Consider the following 12,503-nt stretch of genomic DNA (forward strand, 5'->3'; position numbering starts at 1 on the left):
CACAATATTTTTTAAAGCCTGGGTTCAATTTTGATACACATTGACCAAGGTAAGGTTCACCTTTTATTGAGCTTGTCTATCGCTGAGCTTTGGACTATTACCTAAGGTAGACCTTTTGAATGCCCCCAGTAGGGTCTCTCTTAAAGGCACACTATGCAACATTTTTCAGTTAATTAATGTGTTCCATAACGTTTTGGATGATTAAATGAGTCATTTCAGGTTGAACAAAGATATTCTCGGCCGCCCTGGTGGTCTGTGGGGGAAATACCGCACTTGCAATTGCAGGAGCACCGACCCGCACCCACAGGCTCAGAAGTCTCGCGAGAGTCGGTCTTGCTTTACGGCGAGAACTGCTACACGCCCCAGTTAAAAGCATGCTCGTTGCTAGCGCAGTGGCGATCTCTGTGCAGTGCTGCTTTCACACCGGACGCAGCAAAAGCAGCAAAATCGCGTCTGCTGCTTCATTTTTACTGCTTGTACCAGTTAGTTCTGACGCCCGGCTGAAGCAGCTTTGCTGCTCTGGCTGCGCGGTGCAAAAGTGTCGAGCAGCAAAAATTAAATTTTTCCATCTCGAGCAGCAGCGCGTTTGCGGCGCGTCACGCGTATCAGATGCTTAGTCATTCGTTGCGTTCGCCTGTCTGCTAAGCTCAAAACAACCGCGCCTGGCTTGACGGAGAAACCAGGAGAACAGCTGTGCATATTTACGACAGTGCACTTTTACTTTCGCCCTCTGGGGGGAGCCTCGCTGGAAAATCAACACCGGTTGCATAGTGTACCTTTAAGGCAAACAGGTTTCATTGATGGATCAGGCAAAGAGCAGTTAAAAAAAACCCTTATGATGGCAAAGATTGGAGGCATGTGAAATTGCCCAGTACAGCAGAACTCAGACCTCAACCTGCAGCCTCAACCTTCCAGCATCGTTATTGTCATTACACTGTCACAAGTACAGCCCCATGAAATTCGCTCTGCATTTAATCCATCCCAAATCGGAGTGGGTTGCCATTGTGCAGCGCCTGGGGAGCAGTGTGGGATAAGGGGTCTTGCTCAGGGACCCAGAATTGCAGTCTGTGGAATTGGGGCTTGAACTCAGAACATCTGTATTCCAAGCACAATGTCGTAATCACTAGGCCGCCACTCTCCCCACAAAAAAGTTTTAAGAAGGGCTGAGCATATTTTAGGACAAGTCTGAGAGTAATGTGTCTGAGAGTTTAAAATCATATTAGTAGAGCAACCGTAAAATGAGATTGCATTGAATATATATGCATTTAATAGGTTTGGTCAGTTTCTTTATCATTAAAAAAGTACTTTGTATCACTTTTGAAATTGCTTCATTGTATGCCCATGGATAATGTCATGCAATATGTAAGCTCTAGTGTGTTGAATTTATTGATTTATAGATTGGAATGACCAAAATTTTATTTACTGTTTATTCTATTTTTATTTTATTGTTTTATTCCATAATTTGACTCATAACAGACAGTTGACTTTACTGCCTCGGTTTACTTTATGCTGGTAATTATAGTGGCCCTGTTCCTTTACAGTAACTCCCTGGGCAGTCATTTTGACGGTTCTGAAATTTTTAAGTGAAAGATTTTTATTTACATTAATCTTAATTTGTCATGTTAACTGACTCTTCTTGTTTTTATATTTCCTTCATTTTAACATTATTTTTAAAATTAAAGTACAAACCTAAAAACTAAATATGGTTAATTTTACCTAGATCTCACAAATTAGGCTCTATTAGTTTCATTCTTAATTTATTCCGTGGTTGATTGACGTTCTGCACCATTGCCTTGCAACCAAAATTTTACCAAGAACTCTTTGGCTAATATGGAGTGACTTTCTGAAAAAATCTAACAGCAAAATAAGCTTTAGACTTGCTCCAAAGTATTGAAGATAGTGTTAGAAAAATGTATGTTATCATTTTATTTCAAGTTACAGGTATCTGGCCCAGAAATCTTAAGTGTTGCTCTAAATGGGGAGAGCAAATATTCCTGATACTTCTGACCCCTCCTGGTAACTTTTGACCACTCCTGTTATTCCTTTGAAGTCCAATAATAAAAGCAGCAGAAAAGAGAGGTTCTGGCAGAGTTGAGTACAGACTTTTTTAAGGGGAGTTTCCTCCTTGGTCTGTTCTCCCTCTCTCTTTTCTCCAGAAAACAGCTTGCTTTGTTTGGTTTTCATTTCTAGAACAATAAGGGATTATTACTATTAACCCTATCAGATAGCAATTTGGGTGGCGATGGAGAGACCGACGATAACGACTGGTCGGAAAGAAGCAGATCAGATTCTGATAGCGAGTCTGAGGATGATCACCCACCCCCGGAAAGACGCAGATGTATCAGTGGCCCATCAGACAATAGGGAAACTTTGGTCCAAGGTTTGGATAGCACTGCTCACACCTCAGCCGGTACACTCAGCGGCCCAAATGCCAAACCAGAGCACCTGGTCTATTATAATCACAGAGAGGTTGGCATGAATGTGTTGAATCAGATGATTAGAAGAATGGATGTAACTGTCTTTTGCAATCTCCTGCACATAGCAGCTATAAACGCTTAGGTTTTGCTCAAGATCTAGTTGAAAGTTGCCGTCCCATGCAGATATTTTACCCTCAGCAAAGTTTGACCTCTAACTGGGTCTTAAGGTTATTAAGCTAACCATCGTGTTGTAACACTATGTTGTTTGTGAACCATCATCCATTGTAAGCTGAATGAAACAACACAGTTTAACTGCATTAATTGTTATTCACAAATACGTGTTGCTATTTTGACCAGATACTACTGAATGCTTTGATACATCTTTGCCTAAGAAATTCTTTGAATAGACTCTTAGAGCCCTTTGTCCCTCTTTCCAAATTATTTGTTTTACCAACCTAGTTTTTATTTTCTAGTAGTGTGTAGTGTTTGCTATAATCCTTGTGTCATAATGGGCTTTGAAGATCTGACCCACATGCAGAGAACCACTCAGGGACAAAGGGTAAAAATTAACTGGTTCAATGAGGGTTAGCAAAAACACAGATGGAGTGAGATATTCTGCTGGGTAATACTGTTGGACCTCAGCGGACTGGTGAACTGGAACAGGAAACTCTGAAGGGGAGATCACAATGATTAGTTCAGGGACCGTGGGGGAAAAAAACGGAGGCTTGTATATAGCTTGAGAGGCACTCACGATATGGGGGGCTCCTGGTTATTCCTTGGATCCAATCTGTGGGGTTAAATGCTAAGAAGAATGAACTCGTTGGAGAGCGGACAGGCAGATTAACGTTGGACCCCGAAGAGTAAAGGAGCGGACTGTCACTTGGTTTTCCAGAAGTGAACTTGAACGAATCATGTGGAGGTTCCCCTTGCTCAGTGTGACTCAGTTAAGCCTTCCAGGGGGGGTAGAAGGTCCAGGCTTATCCAGTGATACAAGAAGGCTTCCTGCCAAAGAACAAAGACAAAGAAAGTTAGGACTCAGAGAGACCAGGCTAAGGTTAGACTCCGCTAATATCAGTATGGCTAGAGTACCCAATACTGGCAAACACTCTGGCATTGAGGTAGTGACAGCCCTCTGCTCAAATACTCCTCTGGTAAAGACCCAATGAGCCGCAGGTGTGCAAGGAGGCTCAACGAGAACAGGGCCCCATCTAGTGGAAGAAAAACACAAAAACAACCCACACAAACTGGAATGCTAACACTTTGATTATTAGAAATAAATACATCAATATTTTAACAAGTAGTAGTTGGTGTTTATTGTGCAGCGATAAGTGATAAGGATTTATCATTTAGGTCAGACTCAACCTTCTCTTCTCATGTTTCACAATATAGACCCTGCAGAACTTAATTTGGTTGATATCATTTTATATATTTTATATATATTATAAATTATAAATCTTCACAACATTCAAGAAAAATGGCTTTTTTAAGATTTGATTATTTTCTTGTTAGTACTTGTTTGTGCTCCTTCTGATTTATGTGTTTGTTCTTTCTTGTGATCTTCATATTTCAATAGCTGTATTTCTAAATTCTGTTCTGAAAATGTGTCATGTTTATTTTTGACTCCTCCCTCCTAATCTTCACTAGACTGCTCTGCATCTTTTTGCATAGAGCCAGTCGACACACAGGCTCAGCTATTTCTGCTATTACCTTATGGTTTTTATCTAGTACTCTTATCCTAGCATCTTTTTTCTCAGTCTCTTCTATTAAAACATAGCCTGTTATTGCCAGGCATTGTTGTTGGGTTGCTGTTCTCAACATTTCGGCATACTATGCATAAGGAGGGGAAAGGAGCCTGATTATGAGGGTGTCTAGATTACAGGGTGGCTACAGCTTCCTGATCAGAGATGGCAAAAGTACTCACTTTCCGTACTTGAGTAAAAGTACAGATACTTGTGTTAAGAAATACTCTGGTAAAAGTGGAAGTACTGATTAAACTTCTTTACTCAAGTAAAAGTAACAAAGTACAGGCTTGTAAATGTACTTAAAGTATAAAAGTAAAAGTAGAAACCACTTTTTACATTTTTTCATTTAAGTTCTGAGTTCTATCAACTATGTTTTATGAGTTTGACATAAAGAGTTTGAGTTCTACAAACTCAGATTTTGTAGTGTTATCTGTAAGTTGAGTACTATCAACTCAGTTTTTTTAGTCCTACCAATCGTCTTCCCTACCCATCATTGAACACACAAAAAATTTTGTTAATACAACATTTTTATTGCTTCAAGTCAAACATTGTATCAATAAAACCATGTTCAACAACATAATCTTAATTGCACAGAGCAAAGTAACCTGAGAGCCTCTTGAGAACTGCACTTTCCTCTCCACGTGTGCGTGTGTTTGCTTATTCAGGAGTTGGAGACCTGAATGCAGGCGTGTGTGTGTGTGTGCGCTGTGGTAAATGGCAGTCTGGGCTATAGTGCTTCCAGCAGGAACAATGATGTGTGCAACAAGCTACTATATCAACAGATACAAACATAAAACCACAATGTCCGCCAATCTTCTCAAACGCGAGGGAAAAAGGCTGTGCTCTTGAAGAAAGGGATAGGAAACCCCGTACCGTAGTAGGCGTGTCCATGAACATGAGCAGTGCGCATGCCCATGAGTTTACAGTTGAGGGATCTCAAAAAATCTTGTATAGGCATTTTAAAACTCCTTGTTAAACCAACTTCTGAGAATTTGAGTCGGGCAAAGATGTATTTATTTGTTAGATGTCAAATTTATATTTCTGAGTCAGATTACAATACAATTGTGTGTTAGAACAACAATTGCCATTAACTTTTTAACAGTGTATCTGTGCTCATCCTGTTGGATCTCAGTGCTGCATTTGAAGCAGTTGATCATAATATTCTTTTAGAAAGACTTGAATATTTTGTTGGAATTAAAGGATCAGCACTAGACTGGTTTAAATCTTATCTATCTGATCGAATTCAGTTTGTTCATGTTAATGATAGATCTTCAACACGCTCAAAGGTTACCTGTGGAGTACCACACGGATCAGTGCTATGACCAATTCTCTTTACTTTATACATGCTCCCAATCGGTAAAATTATTAGGCAGCATGGGATTAATTTCCACTGTTATGCTGATGATACCCAGCTATATCTGTCTATAAATCCAGGTGAAGCTAACCCATTACATAGATTACAAGCATGTCTTGAAGACATAAAAACCTGGATGACTCTTAACTTTCTGCTTCTGAATGCAGACAAAACAGAAGTTATAGTCTTTGGACCAGAGTCTCTGAAAAAGAAGCTGAGTAGCCAGTCACTTCATTTGGATGGGATTAAACTGATTTCAGATAATAAAGTAAAAAATCTTGGTGTTATTTTTGATCAGGACCTGTCATTTAAATCACACATCAAAGAGGTTTCTAAAATGTCTTTCTTTTGTCTGCGAAATATTGCAAAAATTAAAAATCTCCTGTCCAGGGGTGATGCTGAGAAACTAGTCCATGCATTTGTTACTTCAAGGCTGGACTATTGTAATTCTTTACTATCAGGAAGTCCACAAACTGTAGTTAAAAGCCTTCAGCTGATCCAAAATGCTGCAGCCAGAGTTCTGATGAAAATTAAAAAGAGAGATCATATCTCTCCTATCCTGGCTTCTCTTCATTGGCTTCCTGTTAAATCCAGAATAGAATTTTAAATCCTCCTTCTCACATATAAAGCCTTAAATGGCCAAGCTCCATCTGATATCAGAGATCTGATTGTTCCTTATGTTCCTAACAGAGCACTTCGCTCTCAATCTGCAGGTTTACTAGTGGTTCCTAGAATTTCTAAAAGTAGAATGGGAGGCAGATCTTTTAGTTATCAGGCTCCTCTCCTGTGGAACCAACTACCAGTTTTAGTCCGTGAGGCAGACACCCTGTCTACTTTTAAGGCTAGGCTTAAACTTTCCTTTTTGATAAAGCTTATAGTTAGAGTGGCTCAGGTTATCCTGAGCTATCTCTATAGTTATGCTGCTATAGGCTTAGACTGCTGGAGGACATAGGGACCCCTTTTTCATCATTCTGCTTCAGTCTATCTCTATTCTCCCACTCTGCAGAATCTGTTTGTTCAATCTCTAACGTTCTGCTCTCTCTGCTTTTTCTCATAGTAGCTTCATCTGGTCTGTTCCTGTTTGGCTGTGAATCCATCCTGGAGAGAAATATCAGCTGTGCTGCTGCCATCAACACCTTTGTTTATAGATGTTGGAGATCGGCCTGTTTTTCAGTGTAGTCCTGTTTCTCTGACCATGACTGGCTGGATGTGCTCTCTTCATCCTCTGACATGGGAGCTGGCTCGGAGCTCGTCTGCCTGGCTGTGTGTTTCCTGGACGGGGCCGCCTTTTACAGTTTCCTTTTCTATGTCTGCTTCTTTTTCTATGTCTGCTTCTGTCTCCTTGAACCCCAGTCGGCCTCAGTAGATGGCTGCTCACACTGAGCCTGGTTCTGCTGGAGGTTTCTTCCTGTTACAAGGGAGCTTTCCTCTCCACTGCCGCTACAAGCATGCTGAGTGTGATGGATTTCATTGTGGATGTAATCAACTGGTTTTCCTTAGAAAACTTTGAATCAATTTGACTGGATGATCTAGTGAACTGTAAAGTTTCCTGAGATGACATGTTGGTAATTGGTGCCATATAAATAAACTGAATTGAATTGAACTTGCAATTCAATAGTACTCGCCACATTGTTTCTTTCAAACCTCAACATGCCTTTTTCTAAAAATTCAAGGTACAAGGTTTTGTACCATTTTTTTTGGTGTCATTCATACAGTCCTAAGACTTTATGATTTCACTCTCATGGACACCGTTCTTATATTCAGTCACATACTACGTTTCGTCCAGCCAGATATTGTAAATATTTGGCCTTTGAGGGATTTTAAATTGGAAAATCCCTGGACACCAAAACTTATTACCAGTACACAGTTAGTGCAAACAGAATTCCGTTGCCACCGTTAGGTATCCTTCTGTTTTACTCCATTATGTACTGGTTTATTGGTTTTTATGATTAGAAACACTCAGTTCATTTATTCAGGCTGAAACACGTATTTAACTCTTCCATCCCAGAATTCTGACACAAAATTTACTTTTAACAACAACAAGCCAACAACACTCAAACATACACCATTAAAACATTCACTGTGACATACCAGACTGACAAATGGATCTGACAGACTTGCTCTTTAAACTAAAAATTAATAATTATTAAAAAAAAGAAAACAACAGATCCCCAAAGTGTCTGTTACTATCATTTTAGTACCCCAATCAGGAAATATAATCTCTTACCATTTATCTGTTTCTAAAAAATAAGCAATAAGCTTTAGATCCTTGCAAAAACCAGAATATGTAAAGACTTTCAAACCAAAAACTGGCATAGTTTCTCTCTTTCTCTTTTAAGTATTCTCCTGTTTAATCTATTTTTTAGGGAATTGTTTTTTTTTTTCGTTTTTTTTTTGCACATGGAGACAGTTTTTATTACAAGGTGGTTTCTGATGGTGTCTCGTTCATCTTTGCAGAATCTGTTCCAGCAGTCTCTTTTTGAAGACCTCCACTCGCAGTCTGTTGGTTTGACCCTCGTTTTTATCCTCCTCATTCTTCTTTGTCACCTCCAGCAGCTTGTTGTAAATCCGTCTGGACCTTGGATGCATCTCTCCGCCTGAAACAGACCTCTCCCGTTTTCTTCAATTTAAGTTTTAAATAAATTGACAAATCACAAATAAGCAATACCCAAAACTATAATCAGAGGTCCTCTTCGCAGACTCTTCTAGAATAGGGTGTCTCTTACCTTTTTAAGAAGCAATTTATAACAGGAAGACTGATTCCAAATAGATTGATTCCAATCTATTTGCCTTTTTTAGCCGACGTCCTCAAATTAGTCTCCCTTCAGCACAGCACCTATTTGTTTGCCCCCCAGTCTTTTTTATCAGGATTTAATCTCCCTATACATCGAAAAGGAAAAAGCATTTTAAAGTTTTAACAGAATTCTCTTCACAGCATATGCAAATATGGGAACAGAAAACAGCTAGATGGATATTTACAGAACATCGTAGGCCCAAACAGTTTCCAAAATAGCTAATAAAGAATTTACAGGTCATTAATAAACTTAAGTCTCACCCTGAATCCCCTGTTAAATTCTGTCTAGAACCTCCACTGGTTCGGCAACTTTTTGTAGCCAAAACAGGGCCTACCCTGCTAACATGAAACAATTGTGTTAAAGTAGCTGAATATAATAAGTAAATGCAAAAAACTGTAGCATTTTTTTTTTTCCGTGATCCTTCATCCTGTAAGCCACTGTTAAGCAGGTAGTAGTCTTACTCATTCACTCAACTACAGCTCTGGCTGACGTGTCCACTAAACAAACACCCCCAATCTCTGAAGCTCACGTTACCGACAGAGACCCGTTAGAAGATTGGACATTTTCTAGGTGAGGCTATGCTAAAAGCTAATAAAAATAATTGTTAGATTGACAATATTTAAATTTTTTTGTATCCCATTCAAAAAGGATTTAGCCTATAGAATAAAGTTTTGGAGAACAATGTAGGAAATATTGTCTTTTTACTTTGTTAGATGTAAACTGAGGGTTGAAAGTAAGCAGGAACGGTCTGGTACTGTGTACCAGTAAAAGATTCAGGGACGGCACGCAGTTTCTTTCTGATAAAAGGCAATTTTTCCTCTCCACTGTCGCTACAAGCATGCTTAGTGTGAGGGATTGCTGAGGAGTCAATGAGTCGATGCAATCAACTGGTTTTCCTTAGATAGAAATAGTTTGAAGAATATGATTGTGTTATGTGTATAAATACATTTTATTTTTTGTAATTGCTTTTCTCTGTGTGATTATCTCCAGGTTGAATTGATATTTTATGTTAGAATGTTGGACTGTGGTTTGTATAATTGTGTATAGTAATTTGCAAAAGCCTATTAAGTTCCCTGGTTCTGAAAGGAAACACTTCTTTCTCACAATTAAAACAATTGATGGTTTGTATTCTATATTTTTATTTGCCAATATAGTTTTTTTTATTTGTCAATTGTTAAAATAATTTATTTTACCTGCTTCATCACCTTTCCACACACATATATTTTTAAGAGACATCTGCTGCTCTGGAAGTTTTTTTAAGTTTTACTTTGGTTGTCTGTTGTCTTCTTTTTGCTGCTGTTGTGTTCTGTTTTCTCCCCTATCATCTCATGCAGGTGCAGAGGCAGACTTCTAGGAGCCACTATATATCGTCTGTATTGTTTATTTTTGCTGTTTTCTTTTATTTTCATTTTCCAGGCGCTCCTCCTCCTTCCTCCCTCCCTCTAACCCCTATCTCTCTCTCCTACTCTTTCTCCCCTGAGGTCTTACCCTATCTTTCTTTCTCATCTACCTTTCTGCTCCTTGTCCATTGCATATGGTTTTACTACCTAAATCATTTTCAATAACCTTATTCAACAATTAAAACAGTTTGCTTATGAAGAAAAATTATTGGGCAACCATCTAGCTCATAGGAAATTGATTCCCAAAGCCATATTAACTTTCTTGGCTTCATCTTTGTTAATGCAGAATAAGTCACATTTTCATACACATAAGATAAATATTCCAGACACCAGTAAAGAAAGATCAACATCATTATTTTCTTTGCTGACACATAAAACACCTAAGGCAGGAACATCATTTGCTTTCAATTTATAAGGATGTCATATCAAATCAGCTGAATTCAAAATGAATAAATGAAATAAAAAATATCTATTGTGTCCCCAAAGTTACATAAATCTTACATTAACTTCACTTTCATCTTGTTATAATACCATTTCAAAAGGTAAATCACAAATAGTGTTGACTAACCTTGGGCCATTTCTCTGACAGAAGTATGTTAATGCAGAAAAAGGAGAAAAACTTACTTAGAAGACTTAATGTTCAGCTGTTGTGTCTTTCTGCATAATCTCCCTGTGTCACTGTGTCTTTGTTTTAAGGTGGGCGGGAATCTGTTTTCTCCACAGGTTCTAAGAGGGTGTGTGTGGAAGGAAGGTGGGGTGCTTGTTAGTTAAATACATGTAGTAAGTCTTACCTGCCACTACGAGGACAGTTGGAGCCAGGTCTAAAAAGGTGTAATGGAGTTTTTAGATGAGCTTTACTTTTAATAATATTTAGTTAATATTTTTTTATGTATTTTGAGTGATTCTGGCCTTAGATTTTATTGTCTACTCAATGATGGGATAATGGTAGTCCTTAGAAATATAAAGTCTACTCCTGAGATATCAGGAGGTGAAAGTAGATGTCAGAGGCAAATAGGAAGGAAGAGTTTAAAGTCACGTGGTCGATGAAAGGCGGGGGATGACTTTATTTAAGGTGGGATTCAGATGGTTTGGGATCACTTCACATCAGAAGAGCAATATCAGGATTTGCAGAACCCTACAAGTAAGTCTAGTTATTCTTTCATTAACCTATTCTAATACCGAATTTTAAAATTATCAATTAGCCAAATTTAATACATTTATTGTTTTTACTATGTTTCCAATGCTTGGGTTTCTTGTTTTCAAATTAACAGGGATTTAACAAGCAAGAGCTCCGAAGATGTATAACTGTAAGGTTTTTTTTTTTTCCAATATCCAGCTCAAATTAATTCTCTGTATCCTCAAAGCAGTTTTTCATTGCAATTTGCATTATTTGTTAGCTTTTTTAATTATAGAAGCTCCAGTATCTTTCTCTCCTGCCTTTCTTGTTCAGGAAAAACCCATAAAAGTCAGAGTTAATCAATCAAAAAAATTCTATATATTAAACTCAGAGCCTAATATAACATAGATGTTGCATGGGCAACTAAAATTACATATTAGTGTCTTTGTAATTTCATTGACTTGTACTCATGTGAACATATTTCAGCTACAAAGTACGCATCAGGTGCGAGAGATCCAAAACCCAAAATTAAGGTACCTGCTAAAGGTGCAAGAGATGCCCCCCGAGCATCTAGCGCAGCTCACGGTGCAAAAGATTCCAAGCCAAAGAAACCTGCCGCAGGTGCAAGAGACAAGTGAGTGAAAAGGACAGTACCCAAAATAATACTAATGATAATGTTTTAACTAGCATGTCTTTAATAAGTAATATTTTAAATTAGTAAAACAATCCAATACGAAATTCTGAAACCACCTGAATGTTACCAGAATATATAATTTTGAATATTTAACCAATAGAGCTTTTTATATTGGCAGGAAGTGAATATGGATACGTCTGCATGGAAATACCTAAGGTAAGTGTCACTCATTACATTCAGACATAAAATTATAACAGTCTCATGTTTCAGACTCTAATTCTCTGTTTCTATCTTTCAGAAAGACAACAGAAATTGATCCTAAATTCTTCGGGGGAAATAATCAACTTTGGTGATGGCTTTAATAAAAAAAAAAACAAATGGTGAAGTGGATGTCTTGTGCAATGTTAAATCTTTCTACCTTACGTGTCAATTTCAAGGCCTGCTGGCCAAATATTTCCTGTCACAGCAATCTATTCAGCCCTCAAAACCCCCAAAAAGCTAGTTTCTATTAAAATGCACAAGGTGACTAAAATTCCTGGACAAATGGGAGTAAACTGGAAATAACAGAGGAATGTTCTCTTCATAAATAAACTGAGAAAATCCAAAACTTTTTTCTTTATTAATCTGCAACTGGTTAAAAATTGATGATGTCAAAGTTGCCCAATGTATAAAATAAATTTCACACTACTGTTTTAGGGTTATCAGTTTTATTTTACGACGGAAAGCTCTTATATTTCAGAATCTGTCAAATTTTATACTCTTACATGATCAGAAGTCTTTATTTTTAGGCCTTTTCTACATTTAAGGAATTTATTTAGGCGATATTGTGCCTCACAAAAACAAACATACAGTTGAAATAATTAAATGTGAAAATATATATTCCAATTGAATACTCTAAAGAATGAAATCAAACACAAATGTCCAATTTTATAATTTTCATGTCTTTTTTGGCTGAAAAACTATGATGGATTAAAGGATGTAATGGGTCTTTAATGGGTCTTTAAATGTAATGGGTCTGTAACAAAATCATTAAAAGTTTTTTCA

At 37.8% G+C, this 12,503-nt stretch overlaps 1 long non-coding RNA gene across 1 annotated transcript; it reads left to right on the top strand.

Annotated features, from left to right (window-relative positions):
• The first annotated feature begins 10,756 nt into the window (after positions 1-10,756).
• LOC119773164 lies at positions 10,757-11,454 on the top strand. The gene is made up of 3 exons (XR_005279354.1): positions 10,757-10,849; positions 10,980-11,015; positions 11,312-11,454. It is a non-coding gene; the product is annotated as an uncharacterized LOC119773164 (long non-coding RNA).
• The last annotated feature ends 1,049 nt before the right edge of the window (positions 11,455-12,503 follow it).

This window comes from Cyprinodon tularosa, unplaced genomic scaffold, assembly GCF_016077235.1.
Source record: "Cyprinodon tularosa strain WSP-4 unplaced genomic scaffold, ASM1607723v1 ctg749, whole genome shotgun sequence".
Taxonomy (NCBI): domain Eukaryota; kingdom Metazoa; phylum Chordata; class Actinopteri; order Cyprinodontiformes; family Cyprinodontidae; genus Cyprinodon; species Cyprinodon tularosa.